At 36.0% G+C, this 19,122-nt stretch overlaps 1 protein-coding gene across 2 annotated transcripts in view; it reads left to right on the forward strand.

The window, feature by feature from the left end:
* Positions 1-19,122, forward strand: part of rdgA (retinal degeneration A) — a 727,627-nt gene that overhangs the window by 227,009 nt on the left and 481,496 nt on the right. The window lies entirely within an intron of this gene.

Genomic DNA, 19,122 nt, shown 5'->3' on the forward strand with positions numbered 1-19,122 from the left:
TAGCGGGGGAAAAATGGCCGCCCCTCTAACAGCTGTTTATATTGATTGTCATTTTATGGTAATGGTTGTCTTGTAACCACAGAACAAACAAAGAGCATAGAATAATTAGAATTATATTGCTGTAGCTGTACCTGTGACCAAAATATAGTGTGGTAATCGATCAGGCGCAGTTATACTATCGATACTTAGCGTGGCACAATAGCGCACACTATTGGATACAATACAGAACCTCGGATATCCCATTACCTTTCGTAATGAAGTAATGACGAGACTATTACGTACTGTATAAAGCATAATCCTACCAAAACGCATATGAATTAAAACTAGGAGTATATTATAACACAAGATATCGTACATTTTTGCGCCTCTCGTTACCAATAGTACTTGTTCCAATTGTTTTTTAATGCTTATGCATATAACAACAGTTTTTAAGTATTCAAGTTACCTCATGATTCTCTTATTATTGTTATTATTAATCTGTAATACTGTTATTGCAATGTAAAGCTATCCTATTCAATTAGTCTGGGTGGGTGGAAGAGAAGGCCTGCTAGCCCAGCTCTGCTAGATTATGCACATCGATCGTCCAGTTCAAAAGTGCGACAACTAAAAAATTTGCCATTTTTTAGTTATTTATACTACTGAAAGCCCCTTTCGGAGCTCTTTCCGATTCAGTATTGAGATAAGTCATATTTACAACCATAAAGAAAAAAACTAAACAAACTACATTAGAAATAATTATAACTATGGACTTTACTAATTCATTATTAGTACATTTCGAAATGTATTAATAATGAACTGGAAGATTGTGATATACTCGTCCTGAATACTGACTCATTTCTAATTGTCGTGGTCATGAACCAGAACTCTGTTCTTTCTAAGTAATTTATTTGAAACTTTCATCTGAAGATATCTCAAAACTTGTTTTTTTGAGTTGTCGCACTTTTGAACTAGACGATCGATATATACATAGTGTTCTGCCCAAGGGCAGGTCTTTCACTGCAAACCTAGCATTCTCCAATCTTTCCTATTTACTGCCTTCCTCTTAGTCTCCTCATATGATCCGCATATCTTAATTTCGTCTATCAGCAGGTATAATCTTCTGCCCCGAACTCTTCTCCCGTTCACCATTTCTTCCAATACATCCTTCAGTAGGCAGTTTCTTCTCAGCCAGTGACCCAACCAATTCTGTTTCCTCTTCCTGATCAGTTTCAGCATTATTCTTTCTTCACCCACTCTTTCCAACACAGCTTCATTTCTTATTCTGTCTATCCATTTCACACGTTCCATGCTTCTTCACATCCACATTTCAAATGTTTCTAGTCGCTTCTCTTCACTTCGTCGTAATGTCCATGTTTCTGCTCCATATAATTCCCCACTCCATACAAAGAACTTCACTAGTCTTTTCCTTAATTCTTTTTTCCAGAGGTCCGCAGAAGATGCTCATTTTTCTATTAAAAATTAAATTATGATCTTTTTAACGACGCTCGCAACTGCAGAGATTATATCAGCGTCGCCGGTGTGCCGGAATTTTGTCCCTCAGGAATTCTTTTACATGCCAGTAAATCTACTGACGTGAGCATGTCGCATATAAACACACTTAAGGGAAGACTCCACTGAAAATTATGAAAATTTTTCCAAATTTTTTTAGACATTTCACTTATTCAGAATTTATATTTTCATACTCCAAATGGATTCAGCTCAATTCTGATTACAAGTACTCGTATGTTTACACTTTTTAAATTAAGGCTGGAAGGGGGCGTGGAATTTAAAGAGCTGTCAGAATTGTTTTTCATCGAAGAATTCTTTTTTAAAATGTCTGATTACAAATCTAGTAACTTTTTGTTGGCTCCCTGAAGTTACTAGATGAATGTAGCGGAGGAGAATATTAATTTACATAAATATTCATTTTATTTTCAAATCTATTTTTCTGTGTTCATTTTTGTTGATTCAACACCAACTTTCTTATGCCAAATATCAATCAATCCGGATGAAATTTTTACTGCAGGTATTTATCAGGTAGCTGCTTGCTTCTATGCATTTATTTTGTGAGAAATGCTGCTAGTTTATTTTACTAATATTTTTCTTAATGCTGCTAGTTTATTTTCTTAATATTATTATTAATATTTTACCAACTACGCTACCGAGGCCGACTTTTTTTATTAAATCTTCCTTGGCCATTGCTATCTTCCTTTTTACTTCTGTCAGTAGCTTATGTTACTGCTTATAGTACATTTCAAGTATTTTAAGCTGTCAACTTGCTCTACTCCTTCATTTTTTATTCGCACGTTTACTTTCTTTATTTTCCCTCCGATTACCATGGTCTTCGTCTTGTTTGCATTTATCTTCAACCCTTACTGCTCACAACTGTCATTTAGCTACAGTAACATATCCCTTAATATCATCTCCTCTTTTGTTAACAACGCCATATTATCAGAAATCTTACGCACTTTATTCTTCTTCCTCCTACTGTCACTCCTCCCATGTACTGAAACCAGTTCTTCACCAAATCCTCCAAGTATGCGTTAAAAAGGGTAGGTGATAAATGACATCCTTGTCGTACTCCTCTTCCTATTTAAATTCCTTCAAATATTTCTTCTCCTCTCGTGATTTTGACCTATTGTTTCATATAAAGATTACTGAACGAACAGCCTTCTTTCTTTCCAATCCACACCAATTTTCTTCAGGATCCGCCTCAGTCTGTTCTAATCCACTCTGTCAAACGCCTTTTCAAGGTCCACTAATACTATTTACACTTCTTTATTCTTCTCGAGGTATGTCTCTCCGAATGTTGGTAGAACTAATTTAATACTGCTGGACAGGCAAGGCACTCGGATGCCTGTAGCTTGACCTTGGCGACTGGCGACATGTTGAAGTCTGATTACAGATTTCGGGGAAACTGATTCGTAAATGAATATTCTCACTGCACCACTAAGGTTACCGCACTACTGCTACCACCACTACTACTGCTACTCATAGTTACTACTGCCCGCAGATATTACGAAATACGAAAAGCCTGAAATCCCATAAGGGAGTGTAGGGTGAGCTGAAGGTCTACTACGCTTGGGGAGCCAGTCCAAGAGAGCTTACACTTTACTTACAAACTAAACACTTAAACAAATTATACCAACTAAACACGAAAAACAATACAGACTAAACACATAAATTATGCAAACTAAACATCCACAAAAAATATGCAAACTGAACACATAAATTATAATCCGAACACAACTGTCCACACTAAACACACGATAAAAAGAAAAAAGAAAAAAAATTGCACAGACTGAACACATACATAGTCTTAACTCACACACAAACTAAATACACAAAACATATACCAATTGCACACATAAATTGTGCAGCCTAACAACACATACTATCTAAACTAAACGCACAAAAACGATACAATTGAACACAAAAATTATACTAACTAAATACATGAACTATACCAACTACACACGGAGTCAAGCTATTCAAACTAAAACACACAAAACCATACAATTGAACACAAAAATTATACAAACTTAATACATGAATTATACCAACTATACACGGAGTCAAACTATCCAAACTAAAACACACAAAACCATACAATTGAACACAAAAATTATACAAACTTAATACATGAATTATACCAACTATACACGGAGTCAAACTATCCAAACTAAAACACACAAAACCATACAACTGAACACAGAAATTATACTAACTAAATACATGAACTATACCAACTATACACGGAGTCAAACTATCCAAACTAAAACACACAAAACCATACAACTGAACACAAAAATTATACTAACTAAATACATGAACTATACCAACTATACACGGAGTCAAACTATCCAAACTAAAACACACAAAACCATACAACTGAACACAGAAATTATACTAACTAAATACATGAACTATACCAACTATACACGGAGTCAAACTATCCAAACTAAAACACACAAAACCATACAACTGAACACAAAAATTATACTAACTTAATACATGAACTATACCAACTACACACGGAGTCAAACTATCCAAACTAAAACACACAAAACCATACAATTGTACACAAAAATTATACAAACTTAATACATGAACTATACCAACTATACACGGAGTCAAACTATCCAAACTAAAACACACAAAACCATACAATTGTACACAAAAATTATACTAACTTAATACATGAACTATACCAACTATACAAGGAGTCAAACTATCCAAACTAAAACACACAACACCATACAACTGAACACAGAAATTATACTAACTAAATACATGAACTATACCAACTATACACGGAATCAAACTAACCAAACTGACACACACACAAAAATAACTATATAAACAGTACACAACTATACACAGTTTACATAGTGTTCATAATTTCTTCCAGTCTTTTCCATGCCTGCAGATATTATTATTATTATTATTATTATTATTATTATTATTATTATTATTATTATTATTATTATTATTGTTGTTGTTGTTGTTATGTCTGGCTACCAGAATATTCTACGAAATGTAAATATAAAAATTGGAGATTTATCCTTCGAAGAGGTGGAAAAATTCAAATATCTTGGAGCAACAATAACAAATATAAATGACACTCGGGAGGAAATTAAACGCAGAATAAATATGGAAAATGTTATTTTATTTTTTGGTTGAGAAATTTTTGTCATCTAGTCTGCTGTCAAAAAATCTGAAAGTCAGAACTTATAAAACAGTTATATTACCGGTTGTTTTTTATGGTTGTGAAACTTGGACTCTCACTTTGAGAGAGGAACAGAGATTAAGGCTGTTCGAGAATAAGGTTCTTAGGAAAATATTTGGGGTTAAGAGGGATGTAGGTATAGGAGAATGGAGAAAGTTACACAACACAGAACTGCATGCATTGTATTCTTCACCTGGCGAATCCAGAAATGCATGTAGTTGGGAGGCTGGAGGGAAAAAGACCTTTGGGGAGGCCGAGACATAGATGGGAGGATAATATTAAAATAATGTATTTGAGGGTGGTATGATATGATAATGGAGACTGGATTAATCTTGCACAGGATAGGGACCGATGGCGGGCTTATGTGAGAGCGGTAATGAACCTGCGGGTTCCTTAAAAGCCATTTGTAAGTATGTATTATTTTGCTAATGCTGTCGAACATGTTTCGTTAATTAACCTCATCCAAACACGACGGAAGTGATCGTTTTCCAAACAGAACAAGGAACTGATGTCATTCAGACTGGATTCGACCACAAGGTAGGGGATTTTGTGGCGTGACGTCACTTAGGACCCCAGAGGCGTTCTGTGCTCGACGCTGGACTGTAGGATTTAGTGAGCTCACAACCCCGGGGGAAGCAGGATAAAAATAGCACATAAATAACTGGAGACACTGCATCCCTGACGTGATAAACATGATCACGTACCGACATGTGCTTCAAGTCGAAGAGATCTTTAAATCTGCATTCTAAGCCTCCTGGTTCTAGTAGAAACATCCGTACATCATCCGTATACTTCCGACCCTTTCATTATTCTTTGTATGTATGTATGTATGTATGTATGTATGTATGTATGTATGTATGTATGTATGTATGTATGTATGTATGTATGTATTAACACTACAATTGGGTATACACCCGGTGGCAGTGGTGTATAATATACAATAATACCATTACAATAATACAATAATTACAGCAATAAAAATAAAATAAACGTAAATTTACTTCTAACTATAAAAAATAGATGCTATAAACCTAGGACTATAAATAAAAACTATGCTATAATAACGCCTACAATAAGCAAAAGTAAACCTAACCTATTTCACCCAACTATTACCAATTTAAGTAATTACATATCACATTAATTAATTACCTATCAACTTAATTACATTTCATCTTAATTACATATCACCTTAATTTATTTACATATCAACTTAATTTCATATCATCTTAATTAATTACATATCAACTTAATTAATTACATGACACAACTTAGTTAATTACACTGCACCCACAAATTACATTGTAACTCTAATCTTTTCAACCTTTCCTTAAATGTATTGATTTTGAGAGTATTACCCTGAAATATTGGCGCAGATCAATTCATGTAGGCTAAACATTTTGCTTAATTTACGTAAGCTGTTCCAGTAGTATAATGTTATTTCCATTTGAAGAGTCCACTGCAAGAATGATGGATGTTATTTGGAATAAGTTTTTCAGGAGAAGCAATTGAAAGTTTCAAATGCTTAGTGCTTAAAGCTTAACTGTGATTTTCCGATCATTACTGTACAATGACTATCAGTTTTAATGCCATATAAGTCTCTATGTACATTCTATATGTCTTAAGCTATGCATTGACAGTCTTGGTTCATTTTCGACAAGAAAGTGACATCCATCATTCTTGCAGTGGACTCTTCATGTGTCTTTAATATTTCGTAACAAAATACATTTACATCTTTTGAAACGTGTGAATTTCAAAACGAATTAATTATATTCGTTGCTCTAGGTCAATATCAGTGAATAATAATATCATTGAATACGGTGTTTCTCGATCTTGAACTGTTTGGGCTCCAATATTTCGTATCCTAAATATAGAGATCATGATTATATTTTATGACGGTCGTTCGAAAAATAAAACCATCGAAAACTGTACATAGACAAAAAAAATAATAAAAATACTTTATTAAAACCAAGATTTACTGACAACTATCGATTGTTTTTCGGAGTACTCTACTCGCCATGAATAATTGAGACATTTCTCGTACTGCAGTGGGAGTTTCTGAATTCCATCGCAGAACCTTGTCTCCACTCAGCCAGTTCTTGGAAATCTGTGTCCATCCACTCTATCGATTCTTGCTTTGTTTCCACGTTCGTGTACAAAATCCATTTCTCATTGCCAGTAACTGTGAAGTTGAGAAATTCATCGCCATTTTCGAACGTTCATTTTCTTTTATGTTAGCCGCCTTGCACACTCATCACTTCGCGTAGCTGGTGATAAATTCCTGCTGAGCTTAGTCTTTTTTGCACAAAGACAGCGAATTGTAATACGAAATTCACGAACGTCAGGATTCAACTCTGTCACTGAATAACGTCTGCTTTGAAATTCTTGTAATGAATACTACTATTCATTGTACAATATTAATACTTTAAATACTGAAAGAAATGGCTAAACTTTTTTTTTCTCTCGGTGCACGAAATTTTCTGATAGTTTGCGACAGCAATAAAGTTGAAAAATACTACAATTTATAGTCCGTATCAGCTTACTTAATATCCCAAGGTTGAAACCTAACCATTTTTCCATTATTACTAAATATGCCAGTGGATTATAGTGATTTTCTAGCTCTCAGGTTGAATTTTCTTTTACCAACTTCGTTTCGAATTTCGGATATTGGCAAATACTAATACTGGCAGTTATTTTCTAACTGTTATGTTGGCAGCAATGAATTCGGTTTCCAGTAAAGCAAACTGATGAAAATGCAAATAAGTAAATACATTTTTAGGTTAGGTCTCATGAATCGTAAACTCTTTACTCAAAGCAATAAATTTCATGTTGCCTGACAAAATAAATTGTAATATTAGAGCATGCTAATCCTAATTACCAACGTAATATCCGAGAAGTCCAGGATGAAAATTGTATTTCATAAATAAATTATTGAACCATTTAGGAAACATCTCGCAACATAAAGATGAGATGTGGTAAATAAGCAAGACATTGTTATTGTTAACAATATTTTATTATTATTATTATTATTATTATTATTATTATTATTATTATTATTATTATTATTTCAGTACGTACCATTGTGACTTCACCCGCTTTGGTGATATCTGGTATTAGTTGGCAACACTGAAGAGACGGCCAAATGAGACTTTTAGGAATTACTCTTACGCAGCCGTGGCGAAAATGTGATCGTGCGCCGAGCCACTGTGTAACCTGCAACGTGCATAGCAGCTATGGAGGGAGGCGAACATCCGAAGGGGGAGTGAAGCAACTTTCTGACTTATTAACGGATTTTCATTTTCCTTACGTCAAGCACTTAAATATAATTTTATACAAGTTAAGGTTACAAACTAATGTTTAGTACATATAACGAAGAAAGAAATGAATAGGAAAACTTAGGGCACATTATCACAACCTAAAATTAACTGTCTTCAGAATGTCTCTGCGACAGAGTTTGAAAATCAGGAATTATGTCACTTACTGCCGGTCGTAGTTGATCACGAAGGTGTTTGTCTCTCAGTCGTGATCTAAATTTGGTTTTTACTATTTTCGTTGTTGAATATAATTTTTCACAAACGTAAGTTGTAGCGAACATGGCTTCAACAGAGCAAGCGAAAGAACGAAGCTTCGGATGTTTATTTTTTGGCAAAGATTTCAAAAGTTCAACATTTTTCAAGTCCTTACATCTAGCTTTCATTTAACATCACATTGTAAATCTGTGAGTTTAAATTGAAGATCTAACCGCATTATTCGTACATCTGCTGAAAAAGGATCGACGTACAGAGATGATAATGATAATAATAATAATAATAATAATAATAATAATAATAATAATAATAATAATAATACTTAACCTTTTAATGTTTCATGGGTGACGTGTAGTATAATAACCGTTTTATGTTATACAGTACAATTGTTTTCCTCGTAATACTTGTGAACGAATCATACATTTAATATTCTCATCATATTGGCAGCAAAAAAATACGTCCTCCCATCCTACTTGAAACTTTCGTTTTTGTAGAGGTACATGGTTTCGAGAGAGACATTGCGACGATACGCCACTCGCAGGTCAGAGATAAATACGAATGGAACGGAGTTTGACTCCAGTGAGTGAGAGGGTGGGGGTTGGGGGAGGTAGGAAGCAAGAGAAATGCATAGCTATCATTGCAAGCCACAATGTCCCCGCGAGTCACATTTTCGCCACGGCTGCTCTTACGTGATCCTCATTATACCACTGATGACTTCAGCTGGTTCAATATAAGGGCATGGAACAATTCTGAAGAAAGAGAACTCTGACAGACGTTTTGAACTGCCTCGTCTGTTGCTCAACTTCCTCCAGGAGTCCTGGGTTTGATTCCAGGTCTGGTCACGATGCAATTTTTCGGCTTACGAAACAGATGTTTCAAAGGTTTTTCATGGTATTCCCGCTTGTCTCATTTCACCAACACCCTCGATCTTCCCCTTATTTAAAGTCATATGTAAATAGTTAAAAATAGGCTGGGATATTACTGAGTAACATGCTGATACATGAATTAAAGGCTTGGAATTCTGGACCCTGTGGTTTATCAGGTACTGATCTGGGGGTGGAATCTGGCTCTGCCAGTCCTAAGGCAGGATGGCCAGGCTGTCATCGTCGGATTTACCACTTCTCAGACTGGATAGATCATGGCCACGTACTGGGGTTCTGTAAGAAGGGAGAGCTACTGCTTAACAACAGACACCATCGTGCCCGTACAGCAATTGCCAACCTGCTAAGAAACAGAGGATGGGAAGTACATGAGGAGATTAATTGTGTGTCTGAAGATGATTCTCATAGAAGAGTCGATATATGCCATCAATAGAAGAACCCAGAAAGCGATGGTCTTAGACCCTACGATTTGCTTTGAACGAGACACAAATCAAGCACTGCAGATAAATGATGACAAGCGAGCTAAATATGTACCTTGTCTTCCATTCCTCAGTGAAAAAATATGGCATTTCGCTTTACAACTGGGATGTTGAAGGCTTACTATTTGGAGCGAGGGATTGTTTACCAAAAGTTACATGTATAACCCTTCAATCCTTTAAAATTCCCTTTTATGAGGTTCAGAAGATTGTAATGGAAATTCTGAAGGCCTCTCTTCAAATTCTACACTATTATCTATAGGCCTATGTTAACACATAAATTTTTGTTTTAATGTACAAATCGAATCATTATCTTGCTCGTTTCATTTCCCTTTATCTTTTATGTTTGTTAATTCCGGATCCCAGTGATCAACCTCACTTGAGGACGGGTGATTTGAAAAATCTTAGTAGTGGACCATTGTGTGGCTGAGTTATTTATCCATGCTCCCAGTTAAAGGTGCTTTGAGTTACTCTTGTATCTTGTAGCACAGAACGATTCTGCATTACAATTTATCACTAACCCTATATCTAGTTAAGAGAAAATTCCGTGCTATTTTTCTTCTAACCCCCTATTACTGCAATTCCGCATATATATGTTTTTTTAGTATAAAGTATATAAGTTTTCACGTGTTAATTAACTAGGTTACCTTGTTGACTAGTTTCAGCCGGTGGGCTATCATCAGAACTGGATGGTCTCCGCGAAGACTACCCAGTTCTGATGATAGCCCACCGGCTGAAACTAGTTACAAGGTAACCTAGTTAATTAACACGTGAAAACATATATATTTTAATTCTGAAGTAATATAGTGTTAAAAGTTATGTATTCATGATGTATATATATTTTTTTACTTGGTTATATAACGACACTGTATCAACTACTAGATTATTTAGCGTCGATGGGATTGGTGATAGCGAGATGGTATTTGGCGAGATGAGGCCGAAGATTCGCCATAGATTACCTGACATTCGACTTACGGTTGCGGAAGACTTCGGGGAAAAAACCCAGCTAGGTAATCAACCAAAGCGGGAATCTAAGCCACGCCCTAGCGTAACTCCGGATCGGCAGACAAACGCCTTAGCCGACTGAACTACGCCGGTGGTTAGGCAATTCCGCATTACTGTGTGTTGATTATGAATCATTTTAATCATTTTGCAAACCATATGGAATTCCTAACGATTTAAAAACCAGTTAGGCATATATACAAATAGAGAGTTGATTCTGGAGTAGCTGATTTGGCTATTTTGTCAGAAAACTCTCTTGACATAGATTCCTATTTTTAGCCTTCTCTCGCTGATCACTTGCAAGCAATCTAAAGCAACAACTCTCACCGTTTTGTCCATAGATGTACTGTACAGTCTTAATCATACAGTACATTCTCGTATTATTTAGTCTATAGTACTGATAGAAAGAGAAAAAGGAATTGGTTGGGTCACTGGCTGAGAAGAAAGTGTCTGCTGAAGGATGCACTGGAAGGAATGGTGAACGGGAGAAGAGTTCGGGGTAGTAGAAGATATCAGATGATAGACGACATTAAGATATATGAATCATTATGAGGAGAAAAAGAGGAAGGCAGAAAATAATAAATATTGGAAAAAGCTGGGTTTGCAGTGAAAGACCTGCCCTTGAGCAGAACACTAAATGATGAGTTCAGTGCACGTGTGATTTCTGAGAAAATAAAAGTGTATTTAGTTCGTGAAAAACTAAAAATAATTTATTGTTTGAAGAACGGAGAGTGACAGACAAGTTTTATCACATAAGCGCGGCATCCCAGAAGGAACGATTGGATGGAGTTACGCAATAATAGTCCAACCGACAATTTGAAAAAAAAAAAAAAAAAGGAGAGATATTTGCACAAATCTATTGATGGCAGGCTAATTTAACTCGAAAAAAAATCAAGAATGCGAAATCGGAATTTTGCTGCTATTTATAAGCAAAGATTCGTTTTTTGCATAAAATTCATTTATTTATTTTGTTTTGAAATATTAATTCAACTGCTACTCGGTTAGCCTTTTTTCATATTATTTGTGCTATTTTTTTAAATAGTATGAATCTTATAATACTTCTTGCATAACATGTTTTATAAAGAAACAGATTTATTTCAATGACCAATAACTCGAAACAGGTTTTTGGCGCTTGGTCTCTTATTCCGTAACTCCGTCGAATTGGAGTGTGGTTTAAAAAACACTTAGAAGTGTCGTCACTCTACAGATCACTTCCATTATACCGCGGATCTACAGTACGGTATATCCCCCTACAACCGCGTTATATCGGGCTTTTGCTGTACCTTAAAATTCTCATCCAATAATGACATAATTTGTAATCTCTTAAGAATGAATGTGAGCAGGCAAAAAAATTGAGCGAAACCAAAAAAAAATATGACCTTGTGAGTACGGGCGTACCCTGTGTAACTCTGTCTTAACTGTCAGCAAATAAGTATATTTTATATCATATATATTACACTGTATAAACTTTATTCGTGTTTACACGATAACATGTAAACATACAGTGTAGCACTAGAACAAGAAATAGAACAAAGTTATGAATAGAACTCTGGAGCCACTTGAGAATGCATCGGGACTTGGCAAACGTGTATATCCGTCAGGGAGGCGGGCCTGCACGAACCTGTCTCAAGTTCAAGAACACAGAGTCGCTGAGTCTCTTAGATTGATATGGATGATTCAGATTTCAGGACTGAAAAGCTGAAATGTTGCCAGTTGAGCTACAAACAGTCGGTTTCACGTTAGGATGCATATGATAATCAATCTCTTGTAGCCTTGTTTTTAAGAGTAAAAATAATACAGCGCAAAAGCAAACGGCCGCGAGCTTTTAAATGCCAGTTGGTTTGCTCAAAGGGAATTTCGTCTGAGAAGTTTAATAGATAAGATGTTTTACATTTCTCTTAGCAGTGGAAATGTTTAGACGCCTCAAAGTCAATTAAATAAGAATATCTCATTGTTCTGTTTCCTACGATGTCTTCTCAGTTGCTATTTATTAAGATTAGTGCTTATTAAAGCTGATACTTGCTCTTACTCAGTTTATAAAGGACGATTCAGAAGGAAAGCGCCATACGTTGAGCAGTGATATTAGATTTGTTCGCACAGCAAGTTTGTGATGGTTTGAGAACTGTTTGCAAACTATCCCAACTTCACCTAATGCGCATGACCGGCTTGAAAACCAATTTCAAACCATCCGTGATTTGAGCTATACGAACGCATTTCCAAACTGGTTGGAACCACTGCCGTCTTGATACTTATTTGAACTTAACGACAGCAGAATCAATTAAAAAAAATATTGTGATACGTACTTCAAATTGTTGAGAGAGATTCAACAGCTAACATTTTTTCTTATGGTACATTATTTCGGAGTTTTGCAGAGGAGAAAATCAACACAAACTAAATGTAATCTCTCCTAAAGAATATTCAAACACTACAATGTTCATAATAAGTGTTCAGAGTGATTTCCTTGAACTTGTAGATAGAGCCGTACTCGTCGGGTTACTGACCTTTCAACGTCACTGAATCCTTTCAACTTATTCCAAACAGTTTCACAGCCACGTTCAATTTTCCGCTGTAGTTCTCCTCTGTCCGGAATGTTAGTGGCATGCACTAGCAAAAATGCAAACGAAATCGAAAGTAAAATTTCAGAGGGCTCATGTCCGGTGATCTGGCTGGCCAAAAAACTGGTCCTCCACGACCTATCCATTTCACTGCGGCTTAACTCTGAAGTAAAGCACTTTCAGAAATGAGTTAAAGAAAGCTTTATTCTTGTTAATACTTATACGTTATACTCACCCAATATTTACACTTACTTACAAATCACTTTCTATACGTTATTACTTTTATAAAAGTTCAACAAAGAGAGGGTTGGGAAAAAGGGTGGGTTCATAAACTGCAGAGAGGGCTGCATCATATAGGAATGGGATGGGTGTGGGAGAAAGAAGAGAATAACAGGAGGAATTTATGGCGTAATGTGAAGATGCGTTTAATTGATATCGAGAGGCAAGAGATTGAGCTCCAATGTTCGGAAAAGTCCTCACTACATTTACAATCAGATCTCATGCTTAACTGGGAAAGGTGTGACTATATAAACTCTTGTAACAAAGATAGCAGAGCAGGTTTAGCGTGGCTAAGATTGGGGGCATGGAAGGGTAATAAAATTGTCAACGAAGAAGGGGAGCGTCTTTGTCCGCTTTGCAAAGAAAAGGACTGCTATAAGAATATTTTATTACAATGTGTCGAATTGGAACATGTACGGAGAAAACATCTACCACCCTCGATGCTAAGTCAGAATAGGAGTTCGCTTGCATGTCTTGACCTCATGAGGAATTGAGAATGGGAACAAAAGACTGGTTTGTTCCTCTTGAAGACGAGAAAGAGTAGAACTTCAGCTGTTGAAGTTTGTGACGCGATCTGAGGAAGGGATAATAGTAGGCCTACTCACTCAACTGTACACTTTTATGTATTTTAGGTTAGGATATATTATATAATGGGTTTTATTGTGCCATTTCCATTTTAATATCCGAATTCTTTTAGAGAGTAGTTGGATGTAATCATAGGTGGTGGGGAGAACCTACAAAGGAGGACTTGTTTTGGGTACAAAGCACGTACGGTCAGAAGACCCGTTCATTGGATTTTAGAGAAAGTTATGATAGTATAAAATCTGTATGTATAATATTACTCAATAAATCCATCTATCTACTACTTTTATAAACTTTTTATTATGTAGAATTGTGTTAGACAGTTTCTTTCTTATTTATTTGGTAATTAAAACGTATCGATTATATAAAAATATTGCCATACACTTGTTGGAGTTGCTTTGTTGGTCGTTGTATCTAACATCCTTTACTCAAATTTGAACAGGTTTTCATAGTTTTCATGTCCTTTATCGCTGAAAACTTTGAAAACCGTGAGCACAGAAACATATAATGTGACTTATGGCGCGTACGTTTCAACATATTTACAAAACTCTATCATACTACTTCACTTCTCTACGAGCGGCTTCTCTGAATGCAGTCCTCTTGGAAACCGAGGGTTACTCGTGCAGTGGCAAGTGGAATTTTTTTTTCTAATATATTCTATTACGGTGTGTGCGTGGCGTCAAAGGGGCTCGTAATGTTGTTTGCTGCAAAAGGATTTTTCTTTTTTTGCAATCTTGCCTCTATTTATAGGTGGCTTTTGCTGTCCTGCACCTCATAATTGTGAGCTCTCTTAAGAAGAGTACTATGGCATGGTACAAAAGTGTCTCGTAATGCAGTCCCGTGTTTACTGAACCCGACACGTGAAAGTGATTCTCTAAACTTTGTGTACTTTGTCGGATATGTACTCATGTTATTTTTGTCTTCTCTACATGAACTGTCTTAGCTCAGTTGGGAGGAAAATAGCCTCTGGGCTATAAAGTCAAAGTAGAGTAAACGTTACTAGTCTTCCCCGCTATTTCCAAGAATTTCTGGAGTCTAGCCTTTCACTTTTATTAAGATCCTTCCACTTCAAGTATCTCGCCTGATTCAAGCGTTGTCGTTATAGTTAGAGGTGGAGGATAATAGCTAAATAGCTATTTACAAAATTGGAGCAGTTCCCAAAAGAACAGATTACCGAAACACCTTGGTCCGAAATATCTACATATATAGCAAAAAATGTATTGAATTTAATAAAATCATACGATAAAGTTAACGAGACACAGTAAATAATTTGTTTGCATTCCCATCTTGGACAATACTCACCATCGTCTTCACCTTCATAATAAGTATTAAGGCAATGATGTATATTCCTCTTTCGCAATGTTTCAGGTCCATCGTTTCCTTGGACGCCCGATTTCTCTCCTAACTATATGTTTATATGTATACAGGAACAACCGCAAGTAATGTCATTAATTTCAAGGGGTTATTCTTTGAAATATTTCAGACAAACAAAATAGCTATACTGTCCTGGAACTACATTTTAGACGAAATACTAGTGTGGAAGTCCCATCTCACTATTAATTTGTTAAACTTTCATTTCAGAGCTGTTATCTCGATCATTTATTTCAGGTAAATCGAAACGTATGGAATAATTCTAGATAGGAATTTTACCAGTTCTAATCGTCAAGTTCGGAGAAAACATTAGCTGCTTGAATTTAATTACATATCTAGCATAATATTTCCAACTATGGATCAATTCAGAGACGATTGTGAGAGTGCTAAAGAGAAATGAGACTGCCAGATAAACAAAAATATTACGAGAAAATCTGCCTTCACAGCCATTTTGTCCACTGTAAATACCACACTATTTGTCCATTATAAATGTCACACTCCGCCGACATAAATGTCATACTACTATCCACCAAAGTCACATTATTTGTCCACCAAAATTGTCACACAATTTGTCCGCCAAAATTTTCACACTATTCGTCTACCAAAATTGTCACTCTATTTGTCCACCAAATTGTCGCTCTATTTGTCCACCAAAATTGTCACACTGTTTGTCCAACAGAAATATCACATTATTTGTCCACTGTAAATACCACACTATTTGTCCACCATAAATGCCACACTCCGACATAAATGTCATAGGCTACTACCGTCCACCAAAAAGCCATATTATTTGTTCACCAAAATTGTCATACTGTTTGTCCACCAAAATTGTCACACTATTTGCCCAACAGAAATTTCACATTATTTGTCCACTGTAAATACCACACTATTTGTTCACCATAAATGCCACACTCCGACATAAATGTCATAGGTTACTACCGTCCACCAAAAAGCCATATTATTTGTTCACCAAAATTGTCGTACTGTTTGTCCACCAAAATTGTCACACTATTTGTCCAACAGAAATATCACATTATTTGTCCACTGTAAATACCACACTATTTGTCCACCATAAATGTCATAGGCTACTACAGTCCACCAAAAAGTCACATTATTTGTTCACCAAAATTGTCATACTGTTTGTCCACCAAAATTGTCACACTATTTGTCAACCAAAATTTTCATACTATTTGTCCACCAAAATTTTCACACTATTTGTGCAACAGAAACATCACATTATTTGTTCAGGAAAAATGTCAACTATTTGTTCATCGTAAGTATCACACTATTTATCCATCGTAAATGCCAAACTATTAATATATTAACATCTCACTGCAGAATTTGTCCACTATGCCTGTCACACTATTTGTCTAACAATAAATATCACACTACTGATCCCATATGGCATGCCATCAGTTGAGACAGGCTACTGTTCTCACACCTGCAAGGTGTGGTGTCTGGAAATCTCACCGTACACGACGCTCAATAAGTTAATAATGAAGAAAGGTTCGGTTGCATTCGAGTCACGTTACGCCCCTTAAATGGCGGCGTCCCGCTCAACTTGGACCTGATCCCTGCATAATCCCTCTACTCTGTCTTCCTGTTACCAAGTAAATTCCACCCCATTCTTTGCCTTGTTCAATATATTTAACTTCTTTTGTACTTCTTCCTTCTTCTTCTTGTGGGAACAAACTCATTTTCTTTATTCCACTTCCATTATTCATTTTCCTTACATTTTCCTGTCGGGTTTTTTACCTCCTACTTTATAGTTGAATCATATTTCACTTTCTTTTACATGCAGGCAAGGAGCGAACTTATACAAGTTTATATCCGGAAAAAGAGATTTAATTTCTTCTCTCATTTTAACGCCCTTACGAATATTAAAATAGCTCTGGTTTGTGCGAAGTAGTGTTCTGGGATATTTAAAATCGAGATGAAATTGTGCTGCATCCATGAAACGGTTCTTCCGACTCCTATATTAAAAAGTATGATAAAATTGCTGACGACCACCGCTCTCGTTTTCCCGTGTTTATCGTGATTGAAACAAAATGTGACGCTACAATATGGTATAGCTCGTTCTCTCCCAATTGAACACATACTAACCAACGCCATCATGAACTTCGGGTTCGTCTTCATAATGCCACCGCCTTCATCACGTGGGTCCAGTGATTAGGTATACTTGATCCGTTCCATCTAAAATCTACTGTATTTCATAGTCTAACGTAGGTCACTGAAATTTTTTTCACGACCGTGTCTTTGATTACTACAAAAACATATAATCAAAATGTGTCTGCATAAACCACTCGATTAACCGACACAATGTATTCTGAATACCAAGCACTAAACTTGAAGACTTAACTTTCTAAAGGAGCTAAGTGTCAATTATTCAAATTTCATTTCATTCAGTCTAAGGGCTGTAGGCCTACATCCATATGAACGTATCATATCAAATGATCTCTGTCATAGTTAAATAAATTGTAAGTGACCCATTTGTGCTCCAAAAGCTGTTCAGAGGTATCTCAACATGTATTTGGCAGTATGTTTTTAATAAATATCTAAGAAACTTGTTTTTGGCAATTCACTTAGTCCCTTTAGAACAGGCTTGCAGAACTGGGCGCCAGTTGTGGCGTTACGTCACTCATCGGAATACGTCACTCACCCCTTCGTTCCACACCTCCTCATTGACTTGGTAGGGGAGAGGATTTGTCTTTAGTGTCTGTCTTAAGTGATTGCGTACGGGCCACAGATACTCATTCAACGCCGGTGGACTGTAGACGGGGAACCAACGCTTTCCCCACGCTTTCCAACCCTCTCTCGCCAGTTCTGTATCCCTGCTTTAGAAAGTTAAGTCTTCAATTCATCATCATCATACATACATACATACATACATACATACATACATACATACATACATACATACATACATACATACATACATACATACATACATACATACATACATACACACACTTTATCAATTCACTTCCACAAAAATAAAAAAATCGAGTGAAATTCTCCAACTCATTTAGCAGAAGTTACTCTTCTCAACAGCTGGTTTGATACAGTAGCCAGTTATGGACCAAGATTATACAATTCAATGTTGAAAAAGAATCCAGAACATTCTTAAGATTTGAAAATTTAAGTAAAATTGCTCTATGACTACTTTTATACTTTATTATTCTTTTCATTGTTACTAATTTTATAACTTTTTATATATCACTGTTATGTGCTACTATTATATTACGATACAAGGTGAAGAAGTGCTTTTTACAAAATCGAGAAAAAGTTTGAAAAACGAGCCCTGCGAAACGAAAAATACCTTTTGAATAGCCGAGACGTAGATGGGAGGATAATTTTAAAATGGATTTCAGGAAGGTGGGATATGATGCTTGGGACCAGATTAATCTTGCTCAGGATAGAGACTGATGGCGGGCTTATATGAGGGCGGCAATGAACCTCCGGCTTCCTTAAAAGGCATTTGTAAGTATTCTTCTTCTTCTCCTTCTTCTTCCTATCACGTATTAAGCCTAGTGGCCTGTTATTGTCTTACTCCATCGTTTCAGTGGACGGCCCAAAGATACTTTGTTCCTAAAGGTCGGTAATTTAGTGCTTGGCGTGGTACCGGTATCCTTGTTCTAGGTATCTTGAGTACGTCTATATGAGATTTCCATTTCTGTCTATAATTTTGAATTTTCTCTAAAATTGGGTCAATATTTAATTCTTTCAAAATATCCTAATTTTTCT

The sequence above is a fragment of the Periplaneta americana genome, chromosome 4 (genome assembly GCF_040183065.1).
Source record: "Periplaneta americana isolate PAMFEO1 chromosome 4, P.americana_PAMFEO1_priV1, whole genome shotgun sequence".
NCBI lineage: Eukaryota > Metazoa > Arthropoda > Insecta > Blattodea > Blattidae > Periplaneta > Periplaneta americana.